At 38.3% G+C, this 12,708-nt stretch overlaps 1 long non-coding RNA gene across 2 annotated transcripts in view; it reads right to left on the bottom strand.

Moving 5' to 3' along the window:
- Positions 1-1,963: 1,963 nt before the first annotated feature.
- The window catches only part of LOC149919231 (uncharacterized), a 61,116-nt gene continuing 50,371 nt past the window's right edge, over positions 1,964-12,708 (bottom strand). The window contains exons 4-5 of one of the 2 annotated variants that reach the window (XR_016464554.1): positions 2,903-3,129; positions 1,964-2,240 (exon numbers count right to left, since the gene is read on the bottom strand). This is a non-coding gene — a long non-coding RNA (uncharacterized LOC149919231). The remainder of the gene's footprint in view (positions 2,241-2,902; positions 3,130-12,708) is intronic. The other variant, XR_016464553.1, reaches the window with a different exon arrangement.

Here is a 12,708-nt window from a genome sequence, read left to right as displayed (position 1 = left end):
CAATGTTTTTACAACTCGAGTTAGAAATGGACATTCAGAATAGAATGCACAAGTGAGCAATGTGTCAAAACACTCTCTTTCTGATTAATTAAGAATTAGCAATATTTATTGTACTCATTGTCTTTTTATATGTGTTTCTGTTATCACAGCATTACCAATTTTCTCATGGATTATAGACCCACTATGCTAATGAAATGACAGAGCAGATGACAGTTTGTAGGTATTAAGAAGAGCTCAGCACCACTATCTTGGGCCACATAAATAAAAAGACAACAGTAGAGGTAATGAAGCCCTGGAAACATCATCTATTGAGAACGTGTCCATAAATGTCACAGAGCAGGGCTCTCTTCACAACAGTGCCACAACTGTACACAGCAAGCCCTACAGTTGACTTGTTTTGAAAATGTGGTCCCTGTATTGATAATCAATATGTTCCATTGTGGCAGAGCAGACATATAAGTGAATGCTTTCAGCTTAGGTTGGATTAAAGGAGGCTGCAGTACTGAGGGGGCTGTGCTGCAAATGTTGCTGCTTTTCTAATTGAGCTTCTTGCTTTTGTAGGAGAAGAGGATCTTCCTAGTGGACATAACATGGGGTGTGATAGAAGGATAAGGTTAAAAGAAAGGAGGCTGGAGGAGTTCAAGGCACTGATTATTACTTTTAAACATTTCTGAATAAAGGGAGTGTTAGCTTTTCAGTGAAGAGAATGCAGCAGTCTCACTCTTGACTGTACTGATTTGTAAGACTGTCCTTAATCTCATTTTTTTCTCTTGATTCTGTATGTTTTATAAACTTTATCTCTTCTCTGACCCTACCTTTTGAGTTAATCCCTAGTGTCCAACATCTCCATGCCTGTCTAGGTCTACTCAGTCCTAAAAAGACTCTCATTATCTCCAGAGGCACCACAGAGAATGGGAATGGACAGCATCCATCCAAATGTCTTTCCATTGCCACTTAGAAACCTCTTTGTTCTGTATGCACAACAAAATGGTTACTGCTTACCTGTGTTGAGCCTCCTATACTTCCTAAAATTGGTGTATTTCCTAAAAGTGGTGGGGATGAAAGAGAAACAGAGGAAAGCAGAGAGAAAGAAGGAGAGTATTTCACTGCATTAGTGAAATGAGAAATTCAATTCAAATTAAATTCCATTTACAGGAATGACTAGTGCTTCCAGCAAGATTGGAAAAACTTGATGCAAAATACAGTAATGCTCTGGAGGCTGAGGTTTCCTGGGCTAAGGCTATGAGAGGCACGGTTTAGATTTAGGCACCTATCAAATAACCAAAGCCAGTGGTAATTAACAGGCTCATTTTGAAAATACACAGGAGAATTTGGTAGAAGTTTTGTGAAATGCCACAATAACCCAAGAGGAGAATGACAGACAGGAAATAAAAAGAGTTCTGTGCAAACCTGAATCCGACAGGCTTTTAGTGAGACTTCAGCTGTTCTACAATGTTGTTCAGTAAATAAAGCATTTACAATTTATGTTCCTTAACATAAGCAAATGTTCCTTTTCATAAGCAAATGAATGAGGGGGCTGTTCTTCCCATTCTGTGCCTTTTTCTTAAATTTCACAAAGAAGGACTTTGCAGCACAAAATAGCAGACAGGACTGTGGACAGTCTGACATTTTCTTCTACACAAAGATCTTCTCAAGATGCTCTTTCAAAGACCTAATCAAGGTTTGTTAATACCCCCTAGAAATGCAACTACTGCAGGATGAGATTTTCCTAGCATAGCCACATTTTCCTGTAGCAGATTCAAACAGAAATTGGGAAACTGAGTTCTAAGTCCATCACACACATGTATACAGTTGTTTTTCTATTTGCATATGAACAATTTCTAATGTCTTTGATACCATTATTTAAAAAAAAAAAAAAAAAAAGACATTTTTCTTGTGCAATTTCAAGCAATAACTACAGCTGCACCTTTTCTGGACAGTGCTATGCCACATTCCCATCAGCTTTCTGATTTCTGGCAAGTGCCATTGCATTGAAAGGTGCTTTATTTTCACTTACCATGAGGTGGTCATGAGTTTAATGTACAACTTGAAAAATTGAATACATAAACAGACAGTAGAAAATGACAGACAGCACAATATGGAAGACTGAGATTCAGAAACAAGTAGGAAAAAAGATTTTTTCTTAGTTGACTGCAATTTGATTTGTATCAGAGCACTATTTTTGGATGTGTTTTTTCCTCCTTGTCTTTCCATTTATATACTACTGTCTTGAAGACATTCTGCAGAACAAAGACACAAGAGCAGCTCATCAGAGTGAGCACAGTGTAAAAAACAAACAAAACAAAAAAACAACCAGCAACACATTTTCCCCCTTTGAACTTTTAAACTTTCTTCTCTTATGCAAACAAAAAACATTCTTCTCCCTGTTTCTGTTTTAAGGGAGAAATTCAAAGTTATGCAAAAGGCATAACTTTGCCTTCTATTCTATGAATAGGACTATTGGCCTGATGTGGACACACTGGTTTATCATATGAATCAATTTTCAAGATGTATGAAGGCAGACGGGGCATTGTAAATATGCTGGCAGAACATAACCTTTCCACAAAGACACCCATCAGTGAAATACAGCACAGATCCAGAAAGTGTCAAGGAGATGAGCTGTGGAGCAAATAATGCCATCTGCATGGCTCATGATGTTCTTGGACAAAAGTGTCAAAAAGATGTAAATGAGTACCACATTTATGTTCACAGAACACAGCCATGACTGATAATAACCTATCAGTATCAGTGGGATCTTTTATTATAGTAGAAAATAGAACAATTTTGGATGAGAAAAATTTCATGTGCGCAATCAGAAAATGAACAGTAGTCTGCAGAATAACTCAACATTTAACTTTTCATTACACAACACATCAACAATGAAGAGAAAATAAATACTTACAGATGAGTTCAATAAATTCTTCCATGTAGAAGTTTGTTGTATTTACCATTCGTAAGTGAAGGCTTTTTCCAGGAAAGATGTCACAAAAGGCCATTTTCTGTCTCACCACAGGTTGTGGGACATCTGGCAAGCATCTCCCAGGTACCACAGCAGCTGACAGAATCCAGTGCCACATTTTCAAAAGCAAAGCCACTAAAATTTGAACCATGTCCATGGTACAACTTATTCTGGAGAAGGACAGGAAAGATTAATGAGCATGAATGTAGGCACGCTCTACACTGATAGGGAAAAGCTAAAACACAGAGTCTGCCAGTTACTAACTTCCTAAGATGACAACTTACAAAGCAGCCACTGAATACTGTCAGTGTTTTCATTGCAAAATACACTGTCTGTTTCTTGAGCTCCACGAAGGCATTACAATAAAATTAATGTAGACCATGTTACTCATACATACTCATAGCTACCTCTTACTTAAATTACTAGGAATCTTTCTATTGACCTGAAAAAGGCTAGCCCTGTAGACCAGGCAATTCTTGTCCGTAACAATTACCAAAGTTAATTCTAGCAGTCATCGCTTCAAAATGAAATTAATCAACTCCTTTCTGATAATCTCAGGATTTGGTCTATTTCAATTTTTTTCATAGGTTCAGTAATACAATAAAGCAAAAATTTCCTTTGCCTTGATTCTAGTGGCAATCAATAAACCCGTGTGTAAATGAATGTTTTTCACTGACTTTTATGTCTCTTTTTTTCAAGGTTGATCAGGATTATTAAGAGCTGGAAAAAAAAGCATTGAGAGGAGAAATAAGGCAAAAGACTAAATAATTAAACTGGTCAGTTCAAGTTTTTTTATAAGTGAAAGTGCTCATCTATAACTGCACTCACCATCATTAGACAAACACTATACTAAGCACATTTACGTCTCTACACCTTTAGTCGTGTTGCAATCACTTCTTTGATGTTCATATTATGCTTCTTGAAATCATTTTCCTTTGACTTTTCTTTGTTCTCCTCTCCTTACATTTCTTCCTCTTAGAAATTCTGGAAATAGGTGAGTGTCCCCAGTAAAGGTAGCAATTAGTAAACACTGACATTTCTGCAAATACATTTCCTCAAATAAGTGTAAAAATACCTTTGTAGAAGGTATCTCTCTAATAAGCATTCATACCAACCAAATTTGTAATGAATAGTTACAGAAAAGCAAACAACAGAGATGTTAAAACAGCTAAAACTAAAAAGAAAGAATCTCAGCAAAATGTTTGCATTAAAATTTGCAGATATAGCAGGAACTAAGGATTTGGTCTAATATTCATACCACTGTGGGACACAAAACAAGAATTCCACGCTTTACAGACTAGACAGATGGCTTCTGAATGAAAAGAGACTTCATAGAAGGTACGACTGTCTTAGTAAACCTGAACTCTAACCTGCAATGTGAGGGAGACACTATCAAGACAAAGAAATCTTGTATTGAGTTAGTATCTAAAAGCATGCAAAAGCAAGAGGTGAGGTTCAAAGAAATTCCACTTTAGTTATTTTATTTTATATTATTTATATTATTAGTTATATTATTTTATATTATTTTGTTCTTTTTTTTGTAAAAACATCAAAACAGAAATCTCTCAAAAACTCTTTTGTTGAATTAGTTGAAAATTATTAATTTGCTTTACAGTGATGTGCTTAAAATCTTAAAAATTATGGAGGAAAGCTTAATGCTTACTGGAAGCAATCAGTAGATTTCCAATTAAGAACACAGTCAGACAAAAATTAACAATGCTAATTTTGTTTTTTATAGATTATTCATAACTAATTTTTTCAAAGTATGTAAAAAACTAGCAAAAAGCCTCTGTGATGTAGAAGGCTCTCTCATATTCTTGCAAAATTATGCCTGAAAATCTCTTGAGGCTGATGAGATTTGGTTGAGACCGAACATGCATGAACCTTTGTGAAGGTTGCTTTATTTGCCATTCAAGAAACAGGTGCTGACTACTGGAAATACCCCATTCCTATGACCTTCAGGGAGAAAACAGAAGAATCACAAAATCATAAAATAAGACAAATTAGAATGGACCCACAAGGATCAAGTCCAAACAGAGCCCATCTTTATTCACTGAGAGGGTGATGAGGTGCTGGAACAGGCTGCTCAGAGATGTTGTGGATGCCACATCCCTGGAGATGTAAAAGGCCAGGTTGGATGGGGCTCTGGGCAACCTGATGCAGTACCTGATCTAGTGGTTGGCAACCCCACCTGAGGCAGAGGGGTTGGAACTTGATGATCCTTGAGGCCCCTTCCAACCTAAGCTATTCCATGACTCTGTGATTCTGCAAACTCTTGGCTCCACACAGGAGACCACCCAAAAATCAGACTGAGCATCTGAGAGCATTGTCCAGACACTTCTTGAACTCCAGCAAGTTTGATGCCACGACCATTGCCCAGGGGAGCCTGTTCCAGTGCTCAACCATCCACTGCTGAAGAACCTTTTCCTGACACTGATCTGAACTTCTCCTGTCACAGCTCCATGCTGTTCTCTCTGGTCCTATTACTGGACAGCAAAGAGAGGAGATCAGTGCCTGCCCTCTGCTTTCCTTTGAGGAAGCCATAGGCTGCAATGAGGTCTCCCGTCAGCTTCCTCTTCTCCAGGCTGAACAATCCAAGGGGCTATAGCCACTCCTCATACATCCAGAAAGCTAAAAAGCTAGGTAGTCTTCGAAAATAGCAAATATTCTAATGAAACGATGCACCTGTAGTTATATTTTATCCATGGTTGTATCCATGCTCTTTGCATTACCAAAGAAAAGCTACCCAAGTAGAACTGTTGGGACATACAAGCTACCATTATTAACATGGGGATCAACCACCTCTAGGCCTGCTTGTTTCTCATCCCTGACTGCAGTGACTGCTCAGATGAGTGGGCTATGAAGATGCTATTAGACAGCTGAAATCTGAAGGTGTGAACCCCAGCTTGTGCAAATACCTCACCAGTGCAGCATTCTTCTCATTGGTATATCTTTCATATTTTGGTCTGAATCCAAAATCCAATTCTGTTTTGGTATGTTCAGGATACGTAAGGTAATATTTACAAGCAAGAATTCCCACTGGATTGTTTTCAGTGGGTACTGTGAAACAACTATATGTTATCTCAATACACAGTTTTTCAAGGATGCATATTTATTAGTATTCAGCAGTGATGGTATGAAATTGCAAACAGATCATGGAATTAGAAAAATACAACAGCAGCTTGAACATCAAATATGGAAGGAAATTATTCTTTTTAGACTTAAAAATATTGATCATTTGTCCTGAAAATTCTGGCACCAACAGGCATTACTACCAACAGGCACTACTTAATTACATTGTCTCTAAAAAAAATCATTCATTTATTTTAAGATTCAGAAGTGTAACTGATGAGGCCAAAAAAACACTTTTATGCTCCCCTAAAAGTTTGCACAGAAGATGCCAGACTTCATCCCTGCGTGAATTCTTTGGGAATTTGTTAGGCTGTACAGAGATGGGGTCAGAAAGGCCAAGGCCCAATTGGAATAGTACTTGGCAAGGAGTGCAAAGAACAAGGAAGGCTTCTACAGGCACATCAACCAGAAAAGTTCAAGAGTGCTTATCCCCACCCCCCCCATTGAGCAATGCATGCAGGCTGGTATCAATGGACAAGGAGAAGGCTGAGGTCCTCAATGACTGTTTTGCCACAGTCTTCACTAGTAAGGGATCTTCACACACTCCTCAAGCAGATGAGTTGGAAGGTGAGGAATGAGAGAGCAATGTTCCTCATGTTGTAAGCAACAATCAGGCTTGCAACCACCTGAGGAACGTGAACATCCATAAGTCTATGGGTCCCAGTGAGGTGCATCCCAGAGTCCTGAGGGAACTGGCTGATGTATTCAACAAGCCACTCTCTATGATACTTGGAAAGTCATGAAGTCCCTGCTGACTGGAAAAAAGGCAATGTCACATCCATTATTAAGAAGTGTAGAAAGGATGACTCAGGGAACTACCATCCTGCCAGCATCACCTCTGTCCCGGGAAGATCATGAAGCAGATCTTCCTAGAAGCTATGCTAAGGCACATAGAAGAGAGATACAGGACACTGAGAAGTCTTCAGCAAGGGCAAATCCTGCTGGACCAAACTAGAGGCCTTCTGAGATGGTGTAAGTGCATAAGTGGACAAGGGAAGAGTCACTAATGTCTTCTATCTGGACATGAGTACGGCCTTGGACACAGTCCCTCACAATATCCTTCTCTCCAAATTGGAAATGTACAGATTTGAAGGGTGAAGATTTGTGAGCAATCATTTGATGTCACTTCATATTTGATGGTACTGGAAACACTATTATGTATTTTCCAAAACATAATATATATTGAGTGAATAAAGGACCGTACCAGGGCTGCTCTGAGAGTGTGGCTGCTTTCTAATAATCCCCATTTACAACAACATTTTGAAGCCCAGGAATGATAAGGTTTCGAACCCACTGAATGATTTTCCACTATTCTTTCTACATCATGAAAAACCCTTGTATTAATTCCAATAACAAACCAGCCCATAAAATGTTGACAATCTTTTTGTGCCAAATCAAATGCCTTGGTAATGTCTAACTATATTAAATAAGCAGACTTCTCCATCAAAATTGCAATCTCATAAAAATGTAGAAACCCAGATTAACAAATCCTTAAATCACAAACCACTGTTGATTGGCAATAATTAAAGTAACCTCTTTTAACTCTTTATTAATTGAACTGAATCAACCATTTCATTACTGCTCTGAAGGTCAATATCAGGCAAATAGGCTCATAATTATCACTGTTGTCCTCTGTACCTTTCAAAAATACTGTTGCATTGATTTTCTTACAGACCGTTTTTGGTTTTTTCAAGCTGTTTCCAAGGCTAGTAGAAAACAAGCAAAAGTGATCCAGAGAGGGATCCAGACAGCCCGTTCAAAACTGTGCAGTGAAAACAATAAAAACCAGCTGAATACAAAGTTTATACCTTATGTTTTGTATACATTAGCTTTCCGATTGAAAAATACATATATAGGTACAGAATAATATGATATTAATACAAAATGATACAAATGAGCCATTCCAATTTCTTCCCAGATACAGCAGAAATATATCTCATCATAACCAACACCTTGCATTCAGTCAGTATTATAGAGGAAGGAAGAAAAAGAAGCATATTTTGGTCTTAATCTGTGTGGGAATGTAGCAAAAAGGGCTGTTTTCCCTCTGACTAACAAGGATGGAAGGATGAGAAAAGTTTATGACCCTGTGTCTATATTGCATGTCCACATAGCAGCGTATTTCCCATTAATGTCAATGAGGATTACAAAAACATATGTGGGGGTGACTCTATCAGTAAGTAACAAAATTGTCATCTGACTACTATGCATAAATTTCATAACATAGGTGATTCAGCCTGCATTAGCTACCCAGGCTGCAACCCAGGGCACTCACACTTATTTAACCGAAAGAAATAGAAAACTATCAGCTGGCACAAATCCTTCTCCATTAGGGCTGGAGCTAGACTATCTATTCTCGCTTACTGCTTCTGAGTCACTATCAGATTCTGTTACTGTGGAAGAATTTTAATGACTGTTTATTTGCTCTTGAGTCACACACATCACTAGTAGCATTACTTTCTCCAAGTTTTCTAATTGCTGCAAGGTGTAGGTGCTTGTATGTTGATTAGTAGAACTGAATCAACAGCTATATGCCACAACCACTCCTAATATATATTTGTGCTACATTTATTAGAACCAAGTGTACCTTTACTTCCCTAATTCCCCCAGTGCAGTGTTGATAAGCATTGAGATAAACATTGCCACATTGCCTGACACCATCATTTATCTGTTCCGCTTAAAATGGGGCTACAGCCATTCCTGGGAAGACTGTCTCAGCTGCCCAGCCTACAGAAGGGATATAAAACTACTTCTTTCTTGGCTCCAGACATTTTCTTTTCAGCTCAAACTGCAGAGACTTCTGGTTTCAAGTTCCAAAATGTTCCTGGGCTAAATCTCAAATGACGACTAAAATGGCAGCTGTCACCCTGTTACCATGCCAGCAGTCTGAGGCACTGATTCTCGTGCTAACGATGGGGGAGCAAGGCATTGTGAAGCCACTTTGAGCTTGGGCCAACACCAAGCCACCCTTCACAGAATTAAGGACCACAGCTCTCCGCCACTGCCTCTGAGCATAGAGGCCACCCATCACATCTCCCATCAAAGGTCCACTTCCACACAGAGGAAGGGACCTGCTTTATACCTTCTACTGTGCAGAATTTGTCTAGATAAAGTGATGGGTGATATCTAAGGACCAATGAATTGAGTACATGCATCTTGCTGTAAAACATGCATTGTGTTCCAGGTGTTCACTAGGTATCTATATGCTTTTCTAAAAAATACAGCAAATTGTGTTACTCTGCAAGGAAAACCTCTGTCCCCACAGAACTGGGACAAAAAACACCTTAAGTTAAAGGCAGCCTCCACAGCTATGAGGGACCTATTAATTCGCTACAGTTTTGTAAATGGACTTACTGTGTTCAGACATAGGAAACCACTCATCACCATTCAAGAAACGGCCCTAAGAGTAACAGAACATGGACAGGAAGCAGCCTATTTAATTTTTAAGCTGTGTTCCCACAGCTGCAGTGAAACCATACTGAAATCTGTCCTGCAAGCCTAACTTGTTCTTCAGACCTGCAAAGATAAAGCTATTGGACGCACTGTGCTAATACAATGCCATATGCAAATTCACAAATATGTCAAATTACAGTCTGATGAGATAATTTTTTCCTGTGTTGATGAGTTAAGGATTCTAGTTCAAATACAATCAGAAAAATAAATATAATTCAATATAACCTTGAAAGCTGACACCAAGTAGTTACTTGGTAAATTGAAATAAATTATGTGAAAAATGAAAGAAGAAATTCAACAGAAAAAGTCAGTAAAGATATCCTATATTTCAGTCACATAAATGTAGTCTTGTTTAAGTCATTTGCCAAGGACTATCCCTCAGCTATTGTCCCCATTTCAGAGATCATAAAATTGCTGCAGAGCAGTTAAGTTATTTTCACTAAACTATAGAGGGAAGAAATTTCAAGCAGTGTTTTTCTGGCTGCTATTCCTGCACTTCAGCAAAATTTTTCTAATCTATTTGATCTGCATTATAAACATAAAAAAAAATTAAATCATATTTACATGGTATCTTATTAATAGCATGAAGACGTGCTTATGGCTGTTTTGTATCAGTAATATAAACACAATGGCTTCAATTATACAAAAAACGAACAAAAATGATGATTATATATGTCTGCTTAATAAAGGTATGTTAGTTATAAATGAAAGCCACAATACAGGAACACCTTGGATATCTCTAAAATCACGTGAACCATAAGAAGGAAACACTATGCAGTTCCTTTCTGCTCTGTTTTTTAATTCATCTGCCCATTCAATCCTATTCTGCTTCCTTCCTTTTAAGGACAAAATGACATAGATGGAATTCATTAGAAATTACAAAACAAATAGCAAACAAACAAAACAAAAAATACAGCCACAGCTCATCACCCCAAAGAAAACCCATAGCTAAACATCCCTCTCTCAGTACAGAAACTACTTCAGCAGATCCCTACTGCCATGTCAAAGTGGCCTCCTCTGAAACACTGATAGGGAACTACGCAGAAGGTATCGGATAGCAATCTTGTTATTATCCAACATCACATTCAAAGTGAACACCAAACATCTAAATTCGCAGTCCTCCACAATGAGGCTGCACAAGCTGCATGTCAGATGGATCAGTTGGTGAGAGAAGCAGAAGCACAAAAACAGGGACTGTGCAAATTGAGAACGAGCAAGTACAATACGAGACTTTTCATCAGTATCAAGAACTTCACACCAACTCCCCTCTCCTTATTACTGTGGAATTAGGGGAGCAGCTGACAAAGTGCTAATGGAATAAGGAGACACATCACAAAGCTCAGGAAGCTGGGGCAGGAATCTGCATTATAGTCAGGTTACTGTCAGGATATTCATATGGAACACCAAGGTATGTGCCAGACTTCATCAAGTGAAGGGTAATCGCTTGATTTGGTATAAAAGGAAACCCTCCTCTATTTTCTTCAGGAATCTATTACACATCCCTCCCCCCATACACACACAGACACCCACACATACAGTCACACCATAATGTAGCCAAGCTGAGCTGAGACTCGTATGAAGCGCAGTGAATACATCAATGTGCAGTCAAGTGCAGGAAAAGAAAAAAAAGGAAGACAAAGATTCTGAAAATTAAGAAAGTGCTTCTTTTTTCTGTGAAAAAAAAGAAGAAAAGGAAAGGGAAAGGGAAAGGAAAAGGGAAAGGGAAAGGGAAAGGGAAAGGGAAAGGGAAAGGGAAAGGGAAAGGGAAAGGGAAAGGGAAAGGGAAAGGGAAAGGGAAAGGGAAAGGGAAAGGGAAAGGGAAAGGGAAAGGGAAAGAGAAAGGGAAAGGGAAAGGGAAAGGAAAAGAGAAAAAAAAATAGCAAAAGAAGGAAAGACAAAGAAAAAATAGAAAAAGAGAAAAAAAACGTATTGTGCCTCTAGGGAGATAACACACAGGATGACATGGCCTTCTACAGAGTGCTGGAAATAAACAGGCCCCCAGAGTGGGGAAATTGAGGCAGTAAGACTGGAAAGTTTGACTGCACTGGTGATACAAAATGGATTTAGCCCTGTAAAACTACTTGAGTTGCCATACTGTTGATATATTAGTAGGTCAAGCTGTCTCAAACTGACACTGTGCTACAGTTCTATTTCAAGAATCACCTTCTAGAAGTCACATTAAAACTGGCTAAAATAAAATCTTGTTCTGGCCTGGAAAGAATTAGGATATCAGCCAGCTTTTGGTGCTGGTAAATTCCTGTCTTGAACAGACAGAGATTATCATATATCCACGAATAATTCCTGCATAATTCAGATTTCCAACAAAACCAAAAAAACAAGTGGTGTGTCACAAACAATGCTGTGTATAAAACTGAACATTTGAGAATCAGAAACTTAGAATTAAGTTTTGTATAAAAGATAGGGCTAAGGCAATACAGTCTTATATATAATGATGTAAATGGAAAAAAAAAAAAAAGACAAAAACTGACCATTTCTTCATGATGATGTGCAAAAAATGTAATACAACCTTTCCATGCATCAAATCTTTAATGTCTGCTTGCACTGGTATCATCATTGTATATGCTTGCAAGGTTGAGACCCATATAGCATGTGTATAGGGAAGAGAGGGGAATACTGCTCCTGGAAGTGTCTTTCTGTCTTCTACTGATTACAGAGGGATGTTTGATCATACTTAGCCTAGATATCAAAAATACTTTAATGATCAGAACGATTGTGATGAATTTCATGTATGTGGCCCAAGTCAGACTTCCTACTTCCTTCTGAGGTCAAAAACAAATTTGAATATGAAGAGTGCTGTCTTCCTCTTTCCTTAATTCTATCACCATACAAAGTGGAGATTATCAAAACATTTTGTTGGTTCCTGTGTACATGAGGGCTCAGTGGTGCACAGGCAGCCAAAGAGTAGAATGTTGAGGTTTTTTTCTTTCAGTCTTCACTTGATACAGTGGCTGTGATTAGATGTCTAACACAATTAGCATCAACGACAGAAGGGTAAGAACCTGGGATCAAAAAGGAAAAGTATAGGTTTAATTCCACTTTGAGAAGCTGGATGTTTTTAAACTGGCTGGTCCTGATGAAATTCACCAGAGAGTACTTAGAGAGCTGGCTGAAGTGATCTCAGAGCCCTGAGCAATTACTCTGAG

Source organism: Phasianus colchicus, chromosome 2, assembly GCF_987193195.1.
Source record: "Phasianus colchicus chromosome 2, bPhaCol1.hap1.1, whole genome shotgun sequence".
Classification (NCBI taxonomy): domain Eukaryota; kingdom Metazoa; phylum Chordata; class Aves; order Galliformes; family Phasianidae; genus Phasianus; species Phasianus colchicus.
The sequence above is the reverse complement of the archived record's forward strand: the minus strand, read 5'-3'. Positions and strand labels throughout refer to the sequence as shown.